At 42.3% G+C, this 17,432-nt stretch overlaps 1 pseudogene across 1 annotated transcript in view; it reads right to left on the bottom strand.

Annotated features, from left to right (window-relative positions):
- Positions 1-294: 294 nt before the first annotated feature.
- LOC103275549 overlaps positions 295-17,432 on the bottom strand; it is a 41,663-nt pseudogene continuing 24,525 nt past the window's right edge. The window contains exons 10-12 of the transcript XR_002481263.1: positions 11,703-11,796; positions 2,146-2,212; positions 295-837 (exon numbers count right to left, since the gene is read on the bottom strand). The product of XR_002481263.1 is annotated as an NADH dehydrogenase [ubiquinone] 1 alpha subcomplex subunit 9, mitochondrial-like (transcript). The remainder of the gene's footprint in view (positions 838-2,145; positions 2,213-11,702; positions 11,797-17,432) is intronic.

The following is a 17,432-nucleotide window of genomic DNA, read 5'->3' as shown; positions in this document are numbered from 1 at the left end:
TAAGCAAAAGGTCCGGATTCGTAAGTGCTGGCATCACTGACATAGAGGATGAGGCCCCTCCTGGAAGAGAGAGACAGGCATCTGAAATAACCCAGATGTGGTCCTAACAGCATGGGGTTGGAGGCCGCAGACAGCTCAGATCCAAGAAGACTGTGAAGTTGCTGCAAGCGTCTGAGAACCCATGTCGACCATGTTTTTACATATATGTACGATTTTAAAAATGTTTATAGACATTACTGAAATAAATTGCAAAAACATATCCTAGGTGTGAAAAAATTCAGATTAGCTAAGGAACACTGTATATTTTCTCATTTAATGGAGATTTAGACACAACACTTGGGTCTTCACAATAATTAGACATTAAAAAGGGATCCCTGTCTGCTAGGACATATGCTAGAAGTAGCCTGACGTAGGGAAATTCAAACCCTCTGGCATTTCAGAAAATAAACAATAAATGTCATTAAACTCGTATCTAAAGAAAATTACGCTGAAGTTCTCAATGATTAAATTTCTCCTTTTATAAATCAAGAAAGGAAATACTGCAGAATTCAACCTCAGATCTTTTACTAGAGGAACCTTATTTGCTGTGTACAGGGTTCTCTAAAGAATGTAGGCCGGTCACTAGCGAGGAGACCCAAACAACACCAAGACCCAAGGGCTGCTCGACTAAACGTTGACCGTCTTGGCCGGCTTCACATCCTCGATTTCGGCAGACAGCCAGCGGTATGTGCGGTGACGCCGCAGCACCTCGATGGCCTTGAGCTCCAGTGGGGTTGCCTGAACGCCAAGGTCTTCTAAGCCGGGCAGGTGAGGCAATGTCTTGTCTGGGATGTGAATCTTTGAGAGAACAGAGACCACAGAGAAGGCTGAAAACTGGCCACCAACTCCAAGTGCCAACACAGCCAACATCTAAACACTCGAGCTGGCCTGAGTCCCATTGCAGTTACTTAGCTCCTTCCAAGAGCACGTGGCAATTTTTGTTTCATGCAACTATCTAAAAGTAGAACACAGAAAGAGGGCTTAAGAGGGGAGGAAAAGGCAAGATCACCAAATATCAGCTCAATGTCCCCAGTAGTAGCCATGAGCACGAGGCATTGGCACTAGATGAGCCAATCTACCCACAGATTTAAAAAGGCGTAAATCCAGAGCGGGAAGCCCAAGTCTTCAAATCAAATCCACCTATCTGTGGGCCTACTGACCCAGCTTATGGCCAGCAATGGTGTTTTCAAAACAACCAAATAAAATACCTTATAAAGGTATTTAGGGAGGCTTACTAGGAAGGTGCAGGAATAAAACTGGGACTAAAGCATAGACTGACTCAGCTTTGACTTCTGAAATTAAGAGATAAGGTCGAATCTGTTCCTTATCCATTGAAAAACAGTCCAATAGCCTTTTTGCTCCAAGTACACTCAATTGGTAGACTCATGCTCATCACACAGCTAGAAAACCAACTGTTCCTAAGGACTCTTTGCTCGTCTCCACTACAGTTTAGCTTCTAGGCCACGTTCAGAGGACAACTTGGCTTCTCTTGCCAATATACAGTCCATAGGTATTCAAAGGTAGAGATGGAATACAGTATTTGGTATAGGATCATTTTTTTACATTTTCGTATTACTTGGCATTCTCCCTAGAAGCACCAGCACACGCATGAGATGAGGTCTGAGAGGTAACACTGGATTTGGTGACAAGGAGATCAGGGGTGACCTTTGATGGGGGGAGAGATGGGAATAAAAGCTTGATTGACGTAGTTAAAGAAAAGATGAAGAAACTGTCAATGGCAGGGATCGACAGCTCTTTTGAGGAGTTAGGATGTGAAGGAACACAAACAGGAAAGTGCCCGGAAGAGACACACATGAGGGAGGACTTAGTTTTACTTTAAAAAGGCATGGGGAGACACCAGGCATGCTTTTGTGCTGATGGGAAGAATCCAGTGGGGAAAACACTGATAATGTCAGGCAGAAGGCGAAGCCAGGAGCAGGATGAGAGCGGGTGAGTGTCAGTGCCTGGTCGAGGGGTTGACCTCCCTGCAGAAACAGCAGACAAGAGCGTGGGAATAATCCAAGCAAGCGAACAGAAATAGATCCTAACTTTCCCTGCAGCTCTCTGCCAGCACCTACCCTGGCGGATGTTTACCACACGCCTTACCTGCTCCACTTTATCCCTCGTTGTCCAGGGCTCAAACGGGCTAATTTCAAACAGTCTTGCTACCAACCTGGAGAAAGGAATATACAGCACATGTGATAGGCGTCTCCCTGTCCAATAATAAGCCAACCTATAAGGAAGAAAGGCTGCTGTAGAGGCAGAAACTCACTGAATTTTTTTTTTAATTTAGAAAATATAGTTTATGTAAAATGTAAATTAGAGAAAGAGATTCACCCTCTCAAGACAGTGGAGGTGGCCAAGGCAAGGAAACATGGTGACCATGGCTTAGTGAAGTAATGGTTGAATTATTATTTTTTTAAATTGTAAGACGTGGGGTACAATTCAGGGTTAGGTATACAAACGATGATTATGCAGGTACCCTTGTTGATGAGGTATGCCCCTCCCTCCACTAGCAGTTTCCCACAACTGCCAATCCCACCTCACCTCCCCTGACAGTTTCCCACTACTGCCAATCTCTTTCTTATAGTATTATAATAATTATTAAGAACCACTAATGAGTGAATACATATGGTACTCTGTTCTTTGTTTCTGTGACTGATCAGTGAGTATGATCAACTCTAAATCCATCCAAGTTGCTGCGAAGTTCATGTTTGTCCTTCTTTATGGCTGCATAATATTCCATTGTGTATATGTACCACATTTCTTTATCCAGTCCGGCATCAACGGGCAACATGGTTGGTTCCATGTTTTTGCTGTTGTGAACAGAGCTGCAACAAACATATGTTTGTAGGTATCTCTTTTTTTTTTTTGAGTTGGAGTCTCACTGTCGCCCAGACTGGAGTGCAGTGGCCGCTCCTGGCCACCACAGCCTTGACCTGCCGGGCTCCGGCGATCCTTCCGCCTCAGCCTTCCGAGTAGCCGGAATTACGGGCGCGTGCTACCACGCCCGGCTGATTTTTTGATTTTATTGTAGAGATGAGGTCTCGCTGCCCAGGCGGGTCTCGAACCCGTGGGCTCAGGCTATCCACTCACCTCAGCCTCCCAAAGGCGCGGGATTACAGGCTGAGCCACCGAGTCCGGCTTAGGTATCTTTTTTGTAGAATGCTTTGAGATTCTCGATGTATATTCCCAATAGGGGAAATGCTGGGTCATATGGAAAGTCAACTTCTAGTTTTTTCAGACATTGCCGCACTGTCTTCCAAAGAGGTTGCACTAGTTTGCATTCCCATCAGCAGTGAAGAAGCGTTCCTTTTTCTCCGCATCCTCACCAGCATCTGTTGTTATTTGCTTTATTAATGATGGCCATTCTTACTGGGGTTAGGTGGTATCTCAATGTGGTTTTGATTTGCATTTCTCTGATGATTAGTGAGGCTGGGCACTTTATCATGTGTCTGTAGGCTGCCCGTATATCTTCTTTTGAGAAGTGTCTATTCATGTCTTTTGTCCACTTTTTAAAGGGGCTTCTTGTTGGAGGCTTTGTCAAAGATGAGTTGGTTGAGGAATTGAGGCTTTGCTTCAGGAATCTCTATCCTGTTCCATTGGTCTATGTGCCTGTTCTTGTATCAATACCAGGCTGTTTTGATTACCGTAGCCTTATAGTAAAGTTTGAAGTCTGGAAATGTGATACTTCCTGTTTTGTGTCTTATGTTAAGGATTGTTTTGGCTATTCGTGGTTGTTTATGTTTCCATATGAATTTCTGTATTATAATTTCCAAGTCTGAGAAGATGACATTGGTAACTTAATGGGTATTGCGTTGAATTTGTAGATTGCCTTTGGTAGGACAGACATCTTAACAATGTTGATTCTTCCTATTTATGAGCATAAGCAAATTGTTCCATTTGTTTGTGTCTTCTTGGATTTCTTTGAGCTGCGTTTTGTAGTTCTCATTGTAAAGGTCTTTCACTTCTCTGGTTAGGAAGATGTCGAGGTAGTTCACTTTTTTGGTGGCTACTGTGAATGAGATTGTGCTTGTAATTTGGGTCTCTGCCTGCTTATTGTTGGTGTATAGGAATACAACTGTCTTTTGCACATTTATTTTGTACCCTGAGACTTTGCCGAAGTCCTTTATCAGTGCAAGCAGGTTTTTGACAGATTCTCTTGGATTTTAAGGTATAGGATCATCTCATCAGCCAAGAGGGATAATATGACTTCCTCTTTTCCTATCTGGATTCCCCTGATTTCCTTCTCTTGTCTAATTGCCCGAGCTAGGACTTCCAACACAATACTGAATAAGAGGGGTGAGAGTAGGCAGACTTGTCTTGTTCCAGTTTTCAGGGGAAATGTTCTCAGCTTCTGTCCATTTAGCCATATGTTAGCTGGGCGTTTATTGTAGATGGCACTTACTATTTCGATGTATGTTCCTTCTATACCTAGGTGTTTGAAGGTTTTTATCAAGGAGGGATGCTGGATTTTATCAAAAGCTTTTTCTGCATCTAATGAGATAATCATGTGGTTCTTGTTTTTATATCTGCTGATGTTTTTAATTACATTTATGGTCTTGTGAATGTTGAACCAGCCCTGCTTTCTGGAGATGAAGCCTACTTGGTCACTGTGGATGATTTTTGAGATTTGTTTTTGTGATCCGATTTGCCAGAATCTTGTTGAGGATTTTTGCATCTATGTTTTCAAGGGATATTGGCCTATAGTTCTCTTTTTTTGTTGAGTCTTTACCCAGTTTGGGTATCAGTGTGATGTTAGCTTTGTAAAATAATTTGGGGAGAATTCCATCTTTCTCAATTGCCTGAAATACTTTCAATTGGATCAGTATCAGCTCCTCCTTGTATGTTTTGTAGAATTCTGCAGGAAAGTAATCCGGTCCAGAGCTTTTTTTGTAGACAGTTTTCATAAGACAGAGTCAATTTCCTGAGTTGGTCTAGTTAGTGTCTCAATGTCTTCTTGTTTCAATCTGAGGTGGCGGTGTGATGTCAGAAAATCCTCCATTTCATTTAGGTGATCAAGTTTGTTTCCATATAGGTGTACATAGTAATCTCTAATAATCTTATGTATTTCTTTGGGGTCAGTTGTGATTTGATATTTTGTATTTCTGATTGTGTTTATTTGGGCTTTTTCTCTCTTTTTCTTGGTCATCCTGGCTAGGGGTCTATCAATCTTGTTAATTCTTTCAAAGAACCTACTTTTGGTTTTCTATGATATTTTTGTCTTCTATGTCCTGTATTTGGGTCCATATTTTGGTGATTTAGATTCTTCTGCTAAAGTTGGGATTTTGGTGGTCATCTCTTTTCACCTCCCTTTGGTGATTTGTTAGGTTGTTCACTTGTGATCTTTCCGTTTTCTTGATGTGAGCTCATAGAGTTATAAATTCCCCTCTTAGAACTGTCTCATGGCATCACAGAGATTTTGGTAAGATGTTTCTTCATTTTCATTTGTTTCTAGGAATCTTTTAGTTTCTGCTTTGATTTCAGTGTTGATCCAGTAGTTGTTTCAGCATCATGCAGTTTGGTGTCCATATCTTTGTGGGCTTTGGGGAAATTTTGTTGGTGTTGACATTTATTTTTATTCCACTGTGGTCTGAGAATGTGCATGGCAAGATTTAAACCTTATGGAATTTGTTTATGCTTGATTTATGGCCAAGGATGTGATTGATCTTGGGGTACGTTCCATGCGGTGATGAGTAGAATGTATATTCTGTAGTTGTTGGGTGGAATAATCTATAGGTATCTATTAAGTCCATTTGTTTGAATGTCAAGTTTAGGTTCTGGATCTCCTTATTGATACTTTACCTTGATGATCTATCTGGAGCTGTTAGTAGGGTATTCAAGTCCCCTGCTATAATATTGTTAAAGTCAATATCTTTTTTTAGTTTACTTAGTAGTTGCTTTATAAATTCTGACGCTCCTGTGTTGGGTGCATATATGTTTAGGATGGATATTTCTGGTTGATGAATTCAACTTTTTAATATTATGTAGTGTCCTTTTGCATCTTTTTAAATTTTTGATAGCTTAAAGGTTGTTTTGTCTGTTATTAAGATCACAACTCCTGCCTTCTTTTGTGATACATTTGTCTGGAAACTCGTTTTCCATCCTTTAACGTTGAGTCTGTTTGTGTCCCTTCTAGTGAGATGAGTCTCCTAGATGCAGCAAATAAATGGGTCATGGTTTCTTATCCAGTTCACCATTCTGTATCTTTTCAGTGGTGCATTTAGTCCATTCACATTCAGGTTGACTATTGAAATGTGATTGTTTATCGCTGTCATGAGGTTCTTACAAAGTTTTTTCTTTGCTTGCTTTCTTTTAGCTTTGTGGTTAATGTATGTGTGTGTTTTCAAGTTTCTTGTTGCGTTGTGTTCTCTGTTGATTCTGTGCTCTGCTGTTCTCTTGGAAAGTATGTGGTCATTTTTTTTTCTTTCTTCTGTACTTAATATCTTTTTAAGTGTCTCCTGTAGAGTTGGTCTGGAAGCTGCATAATCTCTTAGGGATTGGATGTCTGGGAAGGATTTTAATCTCCATCACTGATGAAGCTGAGCTTGGCTGGATAGGAAATTCTTGACTGAAATTGTTTATCTTTGAGGACTTTGAATATAGGGCTCCAGTCCCTTCTTGTTTATGGTGTTTCTGCTGATAGATCTGCTGCTATTCTAATTGGTTTTCCCTAATAGGTAATCTGATCCTTCTTTCTTGTTGCCTGTAGGATTTTTTCTTTTGTGCCTACTTTGTGTGGGTGAATTACTATGTGTCTAAGGGTTGGTCTTCTCTTTTGATGTCTTGTGGGGGTTCCCTGTATCTCTTATGCTTGGCTGGTCACATCTCTGGTGAGATGGGGAAAGTTTTCTTGGATTACCTCCTGGAATACTTGCTCCAAAGTTTTTCTCTATTTCTTTTCTTCTTCTGGGATACCAGTCAGGCATAGGTTCGGCCTCTTGATATAATCGTACATCTCTTGCAGGATTTGTTCTTTCTTTCTGAGTCTTCTTTCTATGTTTTTTACAGATTGGGTTAATTCCATGTTCTGGTCTTCAAGTTCTGAGATTCTTTCTTCAGCTAATTAATTCTGCTTTCCAGGTTTCACATCTTGTTATTTATTTCCTGGATGACATTTTCTGTTGCCAAAAATCTCTGCTACAGGTTCTTTCAGTGTTACGTCTTGTCTTTCTTGAGTCTTATTTACTCTTCCCATTCATTCCCTAATCCCTGTTTTATTCTGAGGCAAGTCGTTGGTGACTTCCATTGTTTGGGCCCCAAGGTCTGATATTTCAGGAGTTTTGTCTTTGGTACATTTGAAATTGCCTGTGGTCTTCCTTTGGGTTTTCCTCATTTGTGACATATCTCGTTTTTTTCTTTATTTCTGTAATTCAGTGTCAGTGGGAGAGGCTTTCCCTTCTGATGTTTGTTCAGTCCTCTATTCTTCCCTGATCCAGGCTCTGGATTTGTTCTATTTTGAAATAGAATGGTGGATGGGAAGCTTTTCCGTCTCCTGTAGTTTTGAAATTCGAATAAAGTAGGGGATAGAGTGCTAGGATTATACTCTTTGCAAATTACAATGTTCACGTATTGTGGTATGTGTTCCCTGAGACCTACTCTCCATTACTACTCTATATGATGATACAAAGCAGAAACCAGTGGAAAAAACAATTGAACAAACACAGACACATACCCTCCAAAACAAACTGGAATAACAGCAAAGTATAACAAAAACAACAACAACAAACAAGAAAACTAAACAGATACACACATGCCTAGCACAAAGTGAATGGCGAAGAAAAACAGAAAGACCGGAAAGAAAAAAAAAAAGGAATTCAGATAGAATCCTCACACATATATTGACACACATCTTAAATTATAAACAATGAAAATAAAAAATCCAGAAGAATGAAAAGAGCAAAAACAAATAACAACAACAAAATTGAAAGATGAATGCTCAATCATTTATACACACACATAAACAGAAAATGGCAAATGAAAGAAACAGAAGGAAGAAAAAAAAAATTGGGGGAGATGCAGATCAAAGCCTCATATACACATTCATGCACAAAGGAACAATATTTTAAAAATAGATGAACTAACAAACAATTTTTAAAAATTAAAAAAATTTTTTTGAAAAACCTGCCCTCTTGTGGCAGGCTCTGTTATTGTTCCTCTAATCGGGTCTCTCCTGCAGAGCCACCTCTTTCACTCTCTCCTTGGTGTCCAGAGCAGGGAAGGAGGAGGGGCAGTGGAGGTGGGTGGGGCTGTAGTCCTCCCCTCCCACTCTCGTATGGTCAGGGAGAGCTCTTCCCGTGGGGAATGCAGAGCTGTCTCTTCCCCTGGCATGTACTCGCAGGGTGTGCCTGAGCCAGGCCTATCCTGGAATGGAGTTCTACCGCGACTGACGTCCAGGCTCCGCCTGGGCTTATCCCTCTCAGTGGTGGCCCAGCTCTGTGGGTCTGACGTTCAGAGGATTGCGGGGCAGGAAGGGGTTTGGGCCAGCCCCGGACTCGCCACTGATCTCTTTGGAGTCCTTCCTGGTCCTTTTCTGGCCACACCCTCTGTGTCGAGGCTGGATCAGGATAGGGGGTGGGGCGCCTGGAACTCAGCAATTGACAGGTCCCTCCAAAGTTTGTGCTTTCAGGATATTCCTTCTCGATCACGAGCAATCCCTGAGTAGTTGATCTGCCAGTCACAGAGATCGGGTCTGTTGCTCGGTGGTGGGCGAGCTGGAGGACTTTCCTGCCCTGCCTTCAAGATGGTGGTGGGGTGCCTCTCTTGTCCCCTTCTGTGGAACTTTTCCTCTGGACTCCCTCCGCAGCCCCTGCTGCCAGTGCTCTGCCAGGTGCTGCCAGTGCTATGCCAGGCACAAAGCCTGGAGCTGGCAGTCTCTTTTGTCAATGGTGAGGGAGAGCCCGGGGAGATAGTTTCTCCCTGTCACTTTTCACAAGAAAACTTCTGTCCGTTTAAAAAAAGGCACTTGGATTTTGCGACCACAGAAGAGCCAGGGACCAAGCAGAGAAGCTGCAGCACCAGCTATTGTACTAGGGTCTTGGTCACTTGCTCATGAGCCTCCACTTAGATAGTCTCTCCCAGCATTTTCTTCCCAGAGAGGGTTTTGTTGATTAAAAAAAAAAAAGAAAATGGGGCTCAGTTTCTGTGTCCTGAGAATCACTAGGGTCTAAGTCCAGCAGCTGTGGCACCACCTGCTGCACCTGGAGAACCCTGGCTGCTAGCTCCCTAGCCCTTGCTCGGTCAGCCACTCGCACACCCACTGCTCACCAGCAGGCACACAAAATTTCCATACACTCACTCACATGGGGACTCACACAGTCCAACTGGCTCAGCCGCCATCTTCTACCTGCCTCCTCCTTTTTTGTTTTTAAAGAAAAGAACTAATTCCTAGCTCCATGACCTGTGAAGCCACCTCGGCCTTTTAGTGCCTGTTTGCTAATGCCACACAGATGACAGCTGCAACTCATGGCGTACCTTGTCCTCTACAGAGATAACAGAGCTTATCACAAAATGAAATAAACCCAACAAACAACAGGCCAAACAAAAAAGATCCAACGGTTAATCAAATTCCATCTAATCTAAGCCTCGGACATCCAAATACACTTCTGTTAGGATGTGGGACAAGCCAAGTGGTGTGCAAAACACAAAATGCAATCCCTAAAAGCTGGGGGGGTCCCTGGGAACCAAAACATCCAAAAGCCAAAAAGAAGCCTAAGACCCACGATTCAGATCAAGAGAATATGTAGATCCCAGGACAGGAGGGGCTCCCTACCTCGATTACTGCCATTTCCTCACTGCCACTGAAAACGGAGGGTGCTCCTGACATGTCCCCTGAGTCCCACTGTAAGTGTCTTCAGGGCAGGGCTTTAAACTAGCGTCTGATGGACCCCAGGAACTCCTTGGAGGCCCAGTGAGGGCAGGGGCTGGGCCAGGAGACCATGTTCTACTGAGCCTCATTCATCACCACAACCAGACCAGCTCTGCTTTTACCTTATTTACTCAGGGGGCCTTGGTAAAAATTCAGGGACACAGGGTTCTACAGGACTCTAGAAGCTTGAGAAACATCAGTCCAATGGATAAACAAAACAGGAAGCTGGCCAAATTTCTCCAGCAACACATAAAGTTTCAGATTCTGGCCACTAGCAGAAAAAGGTGATTTGGGGGGCTAGCATAGCTCAAGAAAAAAACACCCCTTACTACTCCCACTTGCTACACTCAACAACAGATCAACAACAACAGATCGTTTCTGGTCTCTGGTGTCCTCAGTGGGTCATGCCGTGAGCTTTGCCAACTCCATCTAGAACTCAGTTTCACGAACAACCATGACAGCGCACCACTGCACTCTGGCTTACACAACCTCCACTGCACTGAAGCTGTGGTCACAAAGTCTTTACTGGTCGTTCACTGATATTTATCGGTCCTTTGTCTTCTCAGACTTTTGAGTAAGACTTCATTCCGACCACGTCGATTGAGGGCCTCCTGCGTGCCAGGCACTGTTCTAGGTGCTGGAGTTACAAGGGCACAAAACCGCAATGCCGCCACCTTCAGACATCCACTCTTTCCTTAAAACACATCCTTCCCTTTGGTATCCAGACTTCCGTCCACTGAAATGTCTCACCACTCCTTACTTTGGCCTCCCAGATCTGTTTCTTACTCTGCAGGTCCCTTCCATGGAGGAATTCCTCCCCCTCCTGAGGCCCTGCTCTTCCACTCAGCCCACACATTCTCCCCGCTCACTTTATAGATCAGTACAGGTATAAAGTGAGACGAGGAAAATAGCTTAAGAAGAAGAAGAACACTCTTAGGAAACACTGTCATCACGCAGCATTCTAACTTTCCAGCTTTTGTCTGATGTGTGAGCGTCTCCCTGACTGGACCCCTCAGGTGTGGCATGATAAAGCTAAGATTTAAAGTGAGACGAGGAAAACAGCTTAAGAAGAAGAAGAACACTCTTAGGAAACATTGTCATCACGCAGCATTCTAACTTTCCAGCTTTTGTCTGATGTGTGAGCGTCTCCCTGACTGGACCCCTCAGGTGTGGCATGATAAAGCTAAGATTTAAAGTGAGACGAGGAAAACAGCTTAAGAAGAAGAAGAACACTCTTAGGAAACATTGTCATCACGCAGCATTCTAACTTTCCAGCTTTTGTCTGATGTGTGAGCGTCTCCCTGACTGGACCCCTCAGGTGTGGCATGATAAAGCTAAGATTTCAAACCCACAAAGGGAAGAAGTGAATCAAGCAGCAGGGAAAGAAGGGAAGACAACCACAAGCCGAGTCTGAATTCGCCTGGCTCCTTCCCCAACTACACGACCAGACTGACTTAATCCAAGAGAGGCCTTTTCCCACTTTTGGGCAAGTGATGTGACATAGGAGGAGACTTGCCCGTCTCTCACACAATCTGCCCAGCAAGACGCATCTCCAAATTTAGTCAGCGGTTGTCGGAGCTTCTGGTCAATTGCAGATTTAACCTCCCAACACACATTGTCTTTTTGTCCACACAAATCTACTTCCGATTCTTGCCTAGGATGATATCATGACACGGGGAGGACAGCCCTTCACTGAAATGGACAAGCTCTGTGTAACCCTAAGGGAGGGATTTAGGAACAAGGGAATGGACTTGGCTCTTCTTCAGAAGGTGCACAAAAGCAGCACTGCACTTACCAATAGGCAAAACGTGGCAAAGGGTATGCAAGGAAGGGCCTGTGAGCCAAGCAAAGATGTACTGACCAGGTCAAAGAGGAGGCACTAGTTTGGCCTAGAAAGAAAAACGCACAGCTCGTCAAATTATTTGCTCCTCACGAATTTTCCTGTAAAAAAAAAAAGTAAGCTCATAAAAAAGAAAACATATATGCACTGTAGTAAATATAAATTAGCACACAAAAAAACACTTATATCATCCACCATGACCAAGTAGGCTTCATCCCCAGGATGCAGGGCTGGATCAACATTCACAAGACCATAAATGTCATTAAATACATCAACAGATGTAAAAACAAGAACCAACCACATGATGATATCACTAGATGCAGAAAAAGCTTTTGATAAAATCCAGCATCCCATCTTGATAAAAACCTTCAAAAACCTAGGTACAGAAGGAACATACATCAAAATAGTAAGTGCCAGCTACGATAAACCCCCAGCTAACATATTGCTAAATGGACAGAAACTGGAAACATTCTCTTGAAAACTGGAACAAGACAACATTGCCTACTCTCACCCCTTTTGTTCAATATTGTGCTGGAAGTTCTAGCTCGGGCAATTAGACAAGAGAAGGAAATCAGGGGAATCCAAATAGCAAAAGAGGAAGTCAAGTTACCCCTCTTTGCTGATGATATGATCCTATACCTTGAAAATACAAGAGAATCTCTCAAAAACCTGCTTGCACTGATAAAGGACTTTGGCAAAGTCTCAGGGTACAAAATAAATATGCAAAAGAAAGTTGCATTCCTATACACCAACAATAAGCAGGCAGAGACCCAAATTAAAAGCACAATCCCATTCACAATAGCCTCAAAAAAATGAAATACCTGAACATCTTCCTAACCAGAGAAGTGAACGACCTTTATAAAATGCAGCTCAAAGAAATCCAAGAAGACACAAACAAATGGAAAAATATTCCATGCTCATAGATAGGAAGAATTAACATTGTTAAAAATGTCCATCCTATCAAAGGCAATCTACAGATTCAACACAATACCCAGTAAGTTACCAATATCATTCTTCTCAAATCTGGAAATGACAATACAGAAATTCATATGGAAACATAAACAACCACAAATAGCCAAAACAATCCTTAACAAAAGACACAAAGCAGGAGGTATCACACTTCCAGACTTCAAACTTTACTATAATGCTACAGTAATCAAAACAGCCTGGCATTGGTACAAGAACAGGCACATAGACCAATGGAACAGGATAGAGATTCCGGAAGCAAAGCCTCAATTCCTCAACCAACTCATCTTTGACAAAGCCTCCAACAACAACCACTGGGAAGAGGAGAACCTACTCAATAAATGGTGCTGGGAAAACTGGCTGACCACATGCAGAAGATTGAAACAGGACTCCTACCCATCTGCATATATAAAAATTAACTCTAAAAGCATCAAAGACCTAAATGTAAAATCTCAAAATACAAGAATCGTAGAAAATGCAGGAAACACCCTTATGGAAATTGGAACTGGCAACCAATTCCTATTCAGAACCCTAAAGGCCAAAACCTTAAGAAATAAGATAGACAAAGTGGGACCTCATCAAACTAACAAGCTTCTGCAAAGCAAAAGAAACCATCAAGAGAGCAGGGAGACAGCCCACAGACTGGGAAAATATATTTGCCAACTATATATCTGACAAAGGCCTAACATCTAGGATCTACAAGGAACTCAAATGCGCTGAAAGGAAAAAAACAAACAGCTCCTTTAAAAAGTAGGCAAAAGACATGAATAGACACTTCTCAGAAGATATACGGGCAGCCAACAGACACACGAAAAAGTGCTCAGCCTCACTCATCATCAGAGAAATGCAAATCAAAACCACACTGAGATACTACCTAGCCCCAGTAAGAATGGCCATCATTAATAAAACAAACAACAGATGTTGGCGAGGATGTAGAGAAAAAGGAACGCTTCTACACTGCTGGTGAGAATGATAACTAGTGCAACCTCTTTGGAAGACGTGTGCCGATTTCTGAAAGAACTAGAAATTGGCCTTCCACATGACCCAGCAACTCCCCTGTTGGGAATATACCCGGAGGAACTCAAATCATTCTACAAAAAAGATACCTGCACATGTATGTTTGTTACAGCTCTGTTCACAATAGCAAAAACATGGAACCAACCATGTTGCCCATCGAAGCTGGACTGGATAAAGAAAATGTGGTACATACACGCGATGGAATACCATGCAGCTATAAAGAAGGACAAATATATGGACTTCACAGCAACTTGGATGGATTTGGAGTTGATCATACTCAGTGATCTATCACAGAAACAAAGAACAGAGTACCATATGTTCTCACTCATAAGCAGACCTCGAACAATTATAATACTATAAGAAAGCATTTGGCAGTAGTGGGAAACTAACAGGGGAGAGGGGGTGGGATTGGCAGTTGAGGGAAACTGCTAGTGGAGGAAGGGGCATACCTCATCAACAAGGGTACCTGCTCACATCTCTATAATAAAACAAAAACAAAAACACACTCATATCCCATTATTGCTGCGTCCTGCATGGCTGGGTGGTAAAGGATCCTGAAAGAGGAACGGCACGGTATAACACAATTCACGAAACAGTTTTAGAACTAGAAAGTAGGTGAACCAGGGGGCACTTTGCCTCACAGGACAAAGGCCCGGAGTTTCTTACCCATCAGACTTTTATTAGTACAGAATGACGTAGTTAAGTAAGCCTTCAAAGACAAAGAATAGAGGGGCCAAAAAAACTCCCAGTTTTGATCTTAGAAAGCTTTTGTGATAAAGCGTGACTGTTTACAAAATATAGTGCAGCTGCTTGAAAGACAATATATAACATTGTATCCATTCTAACACAACAGACACTGCATTTTAGAACTTACCTCCGCATACATGCCTATCTGGCTTTGCCATTACAGGCATTCTTGGCTGGTTGTGACCTTGCACATATGCCAAGTATGTTTTCAGCAGAGTTCAAGCAGGGCAGTGGTCTGCAACACGTTATGAAAGGCAAAGTTAATGAATTTGATACACAGCTTTCTCCTCCCCTCACACGTACACATCATTTTTGCTTTTATAAAAATAAGATTGCACAATCCATCCTACTCTGTAGTGTCTTTTCCATTTAACACAACATCACAACCATCATTCCATGTCGTTAACTATTCTCTGACATATTTAATGACTACACATGCATTGCATGTAATAATTATTTTACCAACTCCCGGTTTTGAAATATTTAGGCTATCAAAAATCTTTCTCTTTTATAAAATAATGCTTTAATGGACATTTCTGTAGTAAATATGTACACCTATCCATGATTATATATTTAGAATAATTCCTACAGATGTAGAACTATGTAAAAGCATATATTTAAATTTTATGGCTTTATTGACTACTCCTGAACTGCTTTCCAAAATGGTATATCTGTTTACATACAGCGTTAGTAAGAATGCCCCATCCACCAAAAATGAATTTAGTCATAAAAAATAAACACATTTTCCCAATCTGCTAGGTAAAAACCTAATAATTAAAACATGAGGTTTCACTATTTACTATTTCTTTGAAATATATTTTATTGTTTGTGTTTGCGTTTTGTTTGTGGTATTTTATCATCTTAAAGTTTAATCATTTTATTTTATCAAAACCACTCATTTATTTTATTTTATGGTTTGGTTTCATATTTAGAAAACCCTCTAAAGTGACATAAATTTCTACATATTTTGTCTAACGTTTTCCTTGTGACAGACTTTTGTACGTGATGTAAGGTAAAAATGGAATTATATATTGCCCAAGATGTAAGTCAGCTGCTTCAATACCATTTGTTGAATCATTTACTGGATCAATTCTTTCACCATATACTAAAATGTCACCCTTATCACACCCTATATTTTTAAAAACAGTAAGATTGATTCTGGGCTTTTTCTTCTTTTCACGTATTTAAAAAGTTTTGTACCAATACAACCTGGCTTTAATAATTATTGCTTGTCATACATGTTAATATTTCTTCATACATTTTCCAAGTCCCTTTTGCCTCAGAAAATCTGTAATAACCAAGAACTGGATAAAGGTCATTCAGTGAGAGCCTCATCATCCTGACACATTTTATCAAAAAGACGTGAAAATGTCAGTTAGGGGATATAACAAAGTCCTTAAACAGATTTCTTAAAAGTCCAGAAGGATTTGTAAGGATCATTACAGGGCATAAAACACAGGCTGTACCAAGAACAAGATGAATTTTTATGATGACAAACAAAATTGATATGAGTAAAATAACTAGATGGACTATGTTTCCTCTTCAGCTGTTCTAAAGCATTTAGTGTTCCATTAAGAGGCTGAAAGAAAAGTTTACGTGCCCTTGTTCATAGAGAAAGGTATGTTGAAGACTGTGTCCTTCCTGGCTCAGACTTAACAGCTCAGCACTATGGTCATTCCTCGGAAAATATCCTCAGCAAAACCTTGTCTCCCAGCCCGGTCTCCACTACCTTTGCCCAGCAAAGCCCCTACTCTGGCTAACCCACATATCTGCCTTCTCTGGACCTGGACCCCAGAAAGTTGTGTTTTCCCCCAACTGAGCCAACTGACTTCATCTTAACTTTTGGATCAGTCATTTCAAATGGAACACGCAGCTCTGCTTGGCAATCCGACTACGCTCCCCTAGGAAACGCTCTTTCCTGTTCTCCCAGGCAATACTTTCTGTCTTCTCCGTTCTCAAATTTTCCAGACACTTTTCTGACCCACTCCATCCTGCCTTTGTGTTGATGATCTCCACACACCCCAATGAGAAGAGCTACTCCCCGAAGCTCCCACAACCAAACCTACCTGCAGCTGCATATGTCCTTGACTTCTGTTCCCTGCCAAAAGGGGGAAATGCTTGCCTCTCACAGAGGCCAAGCCCCCACTGCTCTCGGGACCCAGCTCCTCTCAACCCCTGAAGGACTCCGCTCCTCTGTGCCCCCCATCTCCTGAGTGCCATCTCTTTCTTGGGCCACGCTACTCACTTATAGAGAAGACCCTCGGCCTTCAAAATCCAGAGTGGGCCCTCCCTCGTTGACACATTCACCTCCCAGGCCCACCTCTTGTCCCTTCATCCGCCCCCCTGGACAGGGAAGCCTCTCCAAAGAGTTGCCTGCCTGTTGCCTCCAATCCGACCTGCCATTCAAATCTCGCTGTCATTTAAACCGCCCTTTGTCCCAAATGCTCTGGGGTAAGGTGACCGCGACTCTCCATGCTGTCACTCACTCAGGCTCTGGGCAGCACCCCATAGAGTTGCCAACTCCCTGTATCTGGTTTTCTTTCCAGTTTGCTGGACTTTCCCTTTTGGGTCATGGTTGTTTATTTTAAATGATTTTGCATAATTATTATATTTTTGAGTAGGAGTCTCACTCTGCCACCCAGGCTGGCGTGCTGTGACACGCTTACAGCCACCGCAGCCTCAACCAGCTGGGCTCAGGTGATCCTTCTGCCAAGGCCTCCCAAGTAACCAGAACCACAGGCGCATGACACGACACCCGACTAATTTTTTTTACCTATTGTAGAGATGAGATCTTGAAAAGTTGCCCAGGCTGGTCTCAAACCCCTGGACTCCGGCAATCCTCTTGCCTCCGCCTCCCAAAAGCTGGGATTACAGGTGTGAGCCACCGCACTCAATTATTTTGCTTAATTATTACATACACTTCTCACCACTGCTAATCAAGAAGCAGCACAAAAG

This window comes from Carlito syrichta, unplaced genomic scaffold, assembly GCF_000164805.1.
Source record: "Carlito syrichta isolate Samal-C Ts95f unplaced genomic scaffold, Tarsius_syrichta-2.0.1 Scaffold315540, whole genome shotgun sequence".
NCBI classification, from domain to species: Eukaryota; Metazoa; Chordata; class Mammalia; order Primates; family Tarsiidae; genus Carlito; species Carlito syrichta.
This window is presented reverse-complemented; position numbering and strand designations above follow the sequence as displayed.